Genomic DNA, 9,788 nt, shown 5'->3' with positions numbered 1-9,788 from the left:
TCTCTAAACTTTGGCTTTATGAAAATAATCAGGTTAAAGAACAATAAACACCCTTTGTTAGTTCATTGTAAGAACACTTTAGCTGTTTGTTCTCTGGTAAAGTCTTAAAGCAGTCAGCATCTGTTTCTTGTTAAAGCCATGTCAGATTATAACTCATTTTTTCATACTTTAGTTACTAAAGGATAGCTACATGTTAAGATCTTCACTTCCTTCAACTAGAATGCAGTTTCTCCCTATAAAATGTTTCCCATATGTCCATTTATTAACCAATATAGCATAGCTGTTTCTTCTCATTAGTGGTATTCATAGCCTAATCAGTTTCCTCAGTGCTCGCCATGTTGGGGCTGAATGAACACACACATAGAAAGGCAGCTGTAGATATTTTTCATTTCACACTCACAGGAACCATACAACTATTCAGGTTAAACATTCACAGCTTTTGTTTTATACTTTTATTTATAGCCCTATTATTTCCCTCTTCAACCTTTTGCAGGATGAAGGTGATGAAACCAGATTAAGTACTAACTTCACTAATTAGCTGAGCTTTACAAACAAGTAAATATGACAACCTGACTAATTTAGGGAAGGAAAGTGGGAGAAGACAAGACCTGAAGCTCACAAATGTTCACTTTAAAAAAGTTATTTCAGTTATTTCTTTACATTTCTGTAAGCACTTTTAATTTACTGTGTATCCCGTGGGAAGTAAATTCACCACATACCAGGAACTGGAATTTTTCAAAGAATTCTTAAAAGTTAACAGTATTTCATACTGAATACATTTTTCATGGTGTAAGGAGCTATAGACGACATTTTGCAAATATTTGGAAAGTGAATGGAAATGTAATCTGACTGGAGAGACTATGGTGAATTTCATCAGCTGTATTTACATAATGCATTATGGGCAAAATTAATTTTCCTAGAAAACAAGATCATATCAGGATGCCAGCTAACAGGTTAGAAAACAAGTATGTACTGTACTGTAGGCAGGTTGGATTATGTAGAACTTCATGACAAGATAACTTTATGATTTTTATGTTTCTGCTCCATAGTGGTCCTTTAAAACAATGTCACTCTACATTTCATTTTCTTTTAATATTTTATACATTACAAAAGCACTAAAGTATTAAAAGTACTAATACTTTAGATATTACAAAAGCAGCAAAAATAGATATATCAGTTGCTGGATTTATTCTTCCTTTTCAGTTCAAAACTGCAAGGAAAGTCACTCTATCATAACAAAGATAATCAACATTTACATATGTCTGTTAGCAACAAGTGGTGCTGTGTTATTCATACTTTCTCATTTTCATTACTGATTACAGCCCTAGATACTTTCTGTCTTAGGTTTTACCTTCACTTCTTTTTCATTCCAAGAGTGTTAAAGATCCCGTGGTTATTAGTATTCGTAGAAGTTCCTGTCAGTGTGTTACAGACTTAAAACCATTTTTACTCAAATGTTTTGGCTTCCAGCTTACTCCTTTGAAAATCCAAATGATGTTGCAAAATTCACGTTTTGTCTAATTACTTTATTAGGCATGTTTGTAACTGAGGAGGGAAGTTTTTAAATGTTGCTAAAACAGTAATTTAAAATATATTTAGTCATTCTCTTTAGCTTGTTATTACAGCATATATATCTCAATAATAATAATATATTTACATGTGAATTACAATGTGACAGGCATAAAGTAATATGGGTGCTATACAAAAACTGTATCCAAAAGAAGTACTTGTATTAAGTGAATGAAGCATACAGTGCTGCATAATGCATGTTGTATTATGTGGCTTATTTTTCAGTCAGACTTTTGAAAATAATTTTTTTATGGTAGCAAGTCACTAGCTTTTATAGTGAGCTGCTAAAATATTTACAAAGATACAATGCTTGTAAAAGTCTAATGCCTATAAAGTGTGTAGGAAAAATATGTAGGTGCAAGTAAATCCATTTCTGTAAAGGAGTGTCATAATCCAGAATATCATTTTTACATGGACATTGTCATGTGTTCTCCTTGTTACTTGGCAGAGAGAATCTGACATTTTTGTCATGTATCAGTTCTTTATTTACCTTTTTTTTTTTTTTTTTTTACTAAACAGATGGAATATAATATATGATGCTCAAAAACAATCTTATCAGCACAGATCTGCATTCGTTTTTGAGTCATTTGGTCATCAGAAAAGACTATTATTGCAAAATACATTGTTACATATTCATATATGTCTAGGAGTAGCCTGTCTCCTAACTATGGTATATTTTTTTTTAAGTTTAGAAGATACATGTGAAAAACATTCAAAAAGACAGACATGCTTTACATAACCATAGGACATATGTCCATTAATTCCCTTACAGAACCGACCCAATGATCATAGAATTTCATAGCATAAAACATATGTCCATTAATTCCCTTACAGAACTGACCCATTGATCATAGAATTTCAGGAATGCATCCACATGGTGAATGCTTGAAGATACCAAGCCTTATTTCTGAAAGAGAAACCACTGACATTCATATATTTACGGATAACAAGCAGCAAAATGTTTTATGAGAAAATGCAAATCCATTTAATACAATGGGTGCTGCTAAGGATCTGACATGTATGCATTTCATGACATTAGTGTTGCTAATTAGTGTAACAAGAAAGCCTGAAGTTAACCATGCAGAACTGAATGCATCCTCTTCATTTTTTTGGATGGGTGAAAATAAAGATTAGAGAAGTTGAAAAACAGCCTACATATATATAGGTTTTGGTGGCCTCTATAAGGGAAAAAGAGACTGAATTGTTAAGTGATTATGTCAGAGGAGAGACTACAAGTGCATTGAAGCAGGTGGCTGTGTGGAAGCCAGTTGTGTTTCTTTGCTTTAACGACAACCTGACAACCTGACAATGGAAAGATGGCATATAAATGTATGTGTGTATGTTGACGGTCTTTACAGCAAATAAAAAGATTGCAGAGAGTTGACCCATTGGTTTTCTGATTAGAAGACTAGGTCAAATACCTGATGATGACTTGGTACAGATATGCTGGCAAACTGAATTGGTGGAAGGTTGTGAGAATTATATATATATATATATATATATATATATATATATATATATATGGTTTCACTTCACTATCTCGAAATACTGAAACACCGAAGCTCTAATAGTAAAACCAGAGTAACACATGTTAAAGTATTCTGAAACTCTTTTACCATGAAGTTCAGAAGCCATAAAATAAAACAGAACATGTGTAGGTCATTTTGTAACAAATCACATACTTAAATATACCAACTCCGAGATTGAGCTTCAGTGGAGGAAAGGAAAATCTCCCATTCCGCGCCATATGAGGAAGTGCAGAATGGGAGATTTGCTGTGTCCCCACTATCATGCAATCACGGGACATTATATTTAAGTGGGGGTCTGGGAGCTTGCCCCTGCAGAAAGCACTTTTTTTTGGAACATGCACACTGCACCATCAGTGCTTTTGATTTAAATATTAAAACGCTGATTTAAATGCGTTTTTCACGCCGCTTCAGTATTTCAAAATACTGAAACATCAGCATTCTAAACTCGGCCATTAGAGCTTCATTGTTTCAGTATTTTGAGATACAGAAGTAAATCTATATATATATATATATATATATATATATATATATATATCTATAGATACACACAGACACACACACACACACACACACACACACATATATATATATATATATATATATATATATATATATATGTATATATTGTGTAAAATATTGGAATACTATTCAATGTGTTCTCGTACAAAGAATAATGTGCATTGAGTATGGAGGCCACACAATAAACTACACACAATTTGTGAAGATAATGACTTAGAGAATTTGCGAAAAAATAGAATTTAAAAGCTGAATAGTTACAGAGGAGGTAATGAAGAGTTTACAGCATTAAACTGTCTAAGGGCACTATGTCAAACACAACTGTACACTGATATAAGAGTGTATGTGGGATGGAATCACTTGTTAAAAAAAGCAACACAATACAAGGAATTCATTAGAGGGAGAAGAGCAAAATTATAATATCTTAAGAAGTGAGCAAAAAATCAGGATTTGGGACATTATGGTACAGCTGAGGAAGAACAAAGCTATAGGGTAGAGTAGGGAAGAGGAAGATGATTTTAATCTATTATCTTTGATAAGATGTATCCATTTATTTCTGCAGTTCTGTATAGATGAAGTAGTTGGTAAAAAAAATATGACATAGCTTGACTCGAGAACTTATCTGACACTATCCAGTGTTGATTTGTGATTTATTGTTTAATCGCTTGGTAAGAGATTTAGTTTAATTAAATTTTATTTTTTACCTTTGATTTTCACTTTTTTTTGGAAAAAAATGATAGACTGTAGACAGAAAACTCTAGTTTGATTTATATTTTATTTTTATCTCTGATTTTTACTTTTTGTTGTTAGAAAGGGATAGAGTGCAGACAGGCAACTTCTAGCCACCCCAGGGGTCCTAGTCAGCTACAAATTTACAACAAATATAGACAGGACACTCCAGAGCTTATAAGAAACCATTCAGTGTTGGTTTGTTATTTATGTTTCCAGTCTATCTTCCGAATCTTTTATAACCTCTTCTGATTCTTATAGTTATCATGCAATGTTTTATATATCGTACTCTCTATCCCCCTTTTCAAGGCATCTTCTATTCTAGATTCAACTAAACTCTACTAGAGCAGGTTTCTCTATGCTCTCATATCATTGACTGGTAGGGAAGGCAGTCTCTAACCTGTAGTCCAAACTTCTTAGCCTCATCCCACTCTAGCTATTTGCTCCCAAAACTTTGGTTTGTTTGTTAGTTTTATTCAGTAAAGTCCAACCACCTCTTGCCTGTTTTCCATACCCCTACTTGCAGTCATCCCTTTCAGCAGAATTTCCTTTCCCCATTGTCTTGTTGGCTTAGTTCTTAGAGTACTTTCTGAAACTTTATAAATATAATATTTTACATGGTTGTTATTTTTTTCTCAAAGATCTGCATTCAAAATCCCACTGTGTCCATATTTCTTGAACTCCCGGCTGCTTCATCATTATCCCATTCCACTTTGAATTACAACCTTGTGTTATGTATCTTCTTCTTCTTCTTTCAGCTGCACCCATCAGGGGTCGCCACAGCAGATCAAATGTTTCCATTTCTTCCTGTCCTCAGCATCTTGCTCTGTCACACCAACCACCTGCATGTCCTCTCTCACCACATCCATAAACCTTATCTTAGGCCTTCCTCTTTTCCTGTTACCTGGCAGCTTCATACTTAGCATCTTTTTCCCAATATACTCTGCATCCCTCCTCAGCACATGTCCAAACCAACGTAATCTTGCCTCTCTGGCTTTGTCTCCAAACCTTCCAACGTGGGCTGACCTTCTAAAATACTTATTCCTATTCCTGTCCATCCTCGTCACACCCAGTGCAAATCTTAACATCTTCAACTCTGCCACATCAAGCTCTGACTCCTGCCTTTTTGTCAATGCCACTGTCTCCAACCCATATAACATAGCTGATCTAACTACACTCTTGTAGACCTTCCCTTTCACTCTTACTGGTACTCATCTGTCACAAATCACTCCTGACACTCTTCTCCACCCATTCCACCCTGCCTGTACTCTCCTCTTCACCTCTCTTCCACACTCACCGTTACTCTGAACTACTGACCCCAAGTATTTAAACTCATCCATCTTTGCCACCTCTACTCCCTGCATCCTCACCATTCCTCTATCCTCCCTCTCATTCACACACATATATTCTGTCTTAGTCCTGCTGACCTTCATTCCTCTTCTCTCTAGAGCATATCTCCATCTCTCCAGGGTCTCCTCCACCTGTTCCCTACTCTCATTACAGATCACAATGTCATCTGCAAACATCATAGTCCACGGGGACTCCCTTCTGATTTCGTCTGTCAACCTGTCCATCACCATTACAAATAAGAAAGGGCTCAGAGCTGAACCTTGATGTAATCCCACCTCCACCTTAAACGCATCCGTCACTCCCACCGCTGACCTTACCGCTGTCACACTACCCTGTAACATATCCTGTACCACTCTTACATACTTCTCTGACACTCCTGACTTCCTCATACAATACCACAACTCCTCTCTAGGCACCCTGTCATATGCTTTCTCTAAATCCACAAAGACACAATGCAACTCCTTCTGACATTCTCTGTACTTCTCCATCAGCACTCTCAAAGCAAACATCGCATCTGTAGTGCTCTTTCCTGGCATGAAACCATACTGATGCTTTCACTACTTTTTCCCATAACGTCATGCTGTGACTGATCAGTTTAATCCCTCTGTAGTTAATAAAGCTCTGCACATCACCTTTATTCTTAAAAATCGGTAACAAAACACTTTTTCTCCATTCCTCAGACATCCTCTCACTTTCCAAGATTTCATTAAACAATCTAGTTAAAAAACTCCACTGCCATTTCACCTAAACACCTCCATGCTTCCACAGGTATGTCATCTGGACCAACAGCCTTTCTGTTCTTCATCCTCTTCATAGCTATCCTTACCTCCTCCTTGCTAATCCGCTGCACTTCATGATTCACTATCCGCACATCATTCAACCTTCTCTCCCTCTCATTCTCTTCATTCATCAGCCCCTCAAAGTACTCTCTCCATCCGCTCAACACAATCGCCTCACTTGTGAGTACGTTTCCCTCATTATCCTTTATCACCCTTACCTGCTGCACATCTTTACTAGCTCGGTCCCTCTGTCTAGCCAATCGGTACAGGTCCTTTTCTCCCTCCTTAGTGTCCAACCTTTTATACAACTCGTCATACGCCTTCTCTCTGACAATCCCACTTCTTCTTCACCAACCTCTTTCTCTGTATACTCTCCTGTACTTCATTCCACCACCAGGTCTCCTTGTCCTCCTTCCTCTTTCCAGATGTCACACCAAGCACCTTTCTAGCCTTCTCTCTTACTAGCTCTGCTGTAGTTACCCAGCTATTCAGTAACTCTTGACTGCCACCCAGTGCCTGTCTTAACTCTTCCCTGAACATCACCTCACAATTACCAGTTTTCAATTTCCACCATTTGATCCTTGGTGCTTCCCTCACACTCATCCTCCTCTTCTTGATCACCAATGTCATCCTACAAACCACCATCACCATCCTATGCTGCCTAACTACACTTTTCCCTGCCACCACTTTACAGTCTCCAATCTCCTTCAGACTGGCCCTTCTACATAAGATATAATCCACCTGTGTGCATCTTCCTCCACTCTTGTATGTCACCCTATGCTCCTCCCTCTTGTTAAAATATGTATTCAACACAGCCATATCCATCCTTTTCACAAAATCCACTACCATCTGACCTTCTGCATTCCTTTGCTTAACACCATACCTACCCATCACTTCCTCATCCCCTCTGTTCCCTTCACCAACATGCCCATTGAAATCTGCTCCAATCACCAGTCTCTCACCCTTGGGTACAGTCATCACCACTTCATCCAACACACTCCAAAATTTTTCTTTCTCATCCATCGCACACCCAACTTGTGGAGCATATGCACTAACAACATTCATCATTACACCATCAATTTCCAGCTTCATAAACATCACTCTATCTGACACTCTTTTCACCTCCAAAACACTCTTAGCATACTCTTCCTTCAGGATAATGCCTACGCCATTTCTCCTACCATCCACACCATGATAAAACAATTTGAACCCACCTCTGATACACCTAGCCTTGCTCCCCTTCCATCTGGTCTCTTGCACACACAATATACCAACCTTCCTTCAGTCCATCATATCAGCTATCTCTCTCCTTATACCAGTCATACTGCCAACATTCAAAGTTCCGACTCTCACTATCACAGTCCTAGCCTTTACGTGCCTTTGGCCATGCCTTCCACCTCTTCTCCTCCTTCGGCCAACAGTAGCCCAATTTCTGCCAGCACCCTGTTGGCCAACAGTACTGGTGGCGGTCGTTGTTAACCCGGCCTCGACCGATCCGGTATGTATATGTGTACTTTTGTCTGCATGTATGAGCCTTAATTCTATAGCTCTAAAATATCCCTTAACATCAGGTAATGCTAAATCACCTTGTTCTATTTGGAGAATCAGCTTTTTCCATTTAACTATTGCCCTCCCAAATAAATTCCTTCAACTCTTTATTATTATCCATAACCTCTCGTCTAGTTTATAAAAAAATGTACCGGACCTGCATATAAAACTAAAGGGACTAAAAGCATTTTCATTGCTTGCATCTTACTATCCAAGAGAAGATTTATTTTGATTTGCATGTTACTTCTTACCTCTGATTTTTACTGTTATAATGAGATGCAACTATGAGCAGTAGTAAGCAGAAGCTACTGTACACATCTGCATACAATGTAAAGGACATCCAGCATTTTTGTGCAACTGGCAGAACTGGTATGACGACTTTAGCAATTACTTCCCCTCATACGAGGTTAATTCAGAGTGCTTAGTTTTATATTGGTTGTGTGATTTACTCATACAGTTTGAGTTAAATTACTAATTATATTAATTTCTTTGAATTCTGTGGTCACTGATTTTGATTATTAATTTCTTTCTTTTAACATTCTTTAATCATTTGTGAATGAGAATGGATTCCATAAATGAGCATGCCATTAATGATTTGGTAAAGCACAAGTATCTTGCACACTGTACTACATACATATAAAAGTAATACCCGATTACATTGGAGACTTGAGTTCCTCATGTCAAAAGTTGGATTATTTGCTTATTAGTAGGAGTAAATCTAGACTTACTGATCATGATTGCAATTGTACAATTGGCACTGAAACCCTATTAAACATGATACTACCAATGACAACTTTGGAATTCAGCATACAAGTATTTATCAAGATGAGGATTCAGAGCATGTAGAAGAAAATAAATAAGGAAAGGAAGGAAGAAACTCACAATAAAACAATTAGAAAGAATAAATTGATTAATGCCTATAATACCAAGAGAATATTTATTAAAATGTACATTGCTTTATGTAACACATAGATTATAGGAAATTATAACATTATTCAGTCACAAAACATTCAGTCTACAGAAAATGACATGATATTTCCGACAGAGAAGGTAGGAAAAAAGAGACAAGGAGCAGACTAAAAGTAGATGTTAAATCTGAACTTGGAAGAATTGAAGAACATTACCCATTATTATGATATGAGGTAGGATGGATTACATTATACTGATCATTTAAAATCAACTTTAACTCAGTCATGGGCTGCTTACACCATAAAGATCTTTTCTGCATATTCAAAATGCATCTTAATAAATACACCTTTTCAGTCCTTAGAATCTTGTTAACCACTTGAACTGTGTCTGGATTTGTCTTCTGAATCTGCAGTATTTAATAGGACTTCTTCAGGTTAGTGCATCTTCCTTTTCAAAGTTTGCTACATTACAGCTTTTCTTGGAGACATAAATAGAGGAATCTCTTTGTGAAACTCTTGACTACAATACTTCTCTCAGGCAATATGTTCGTGTGATAGTACTAGTTGTGACAATTCTGGTCGCTGTTTCCTAAATGTCAACGTCAATATACTTGCCTTACACAAATGGTGGTCATTTATCCTTTTATAGTTTTCCATCTTAACCATACACATTACATGATCTTGGTTTAGTTGCTTTACCATCTCCTATTGCTTTAGGCTGTGAATTTCTCCATGTTTTTTTAGTCCTACCTGTAAACCTGATAGTCTTCTACAGATTTTGTCACAGTAGTACTTTCTCTCTCACACTGAATTAGATTTTTAGGCAACAGAAGTTTATCTACAGTTGGTAATTTGCTTTT

Source organism: Protopterus annectens, chromosome 3.part0 (assembly GCF_019279795.1).
Source record: "Protopterus annectens isolate FY-2018-M chromosome 3.part0, PAN1.0, whole genome shotgun sequence".
NCBI lineage: Eukaryota > Metazoa > Chordata > Ceratodontiformes > Protopteridae > Protopterus > Protopterus annectens.
This window is presented reverse-complemented; position numbering follows the sequence as displayed.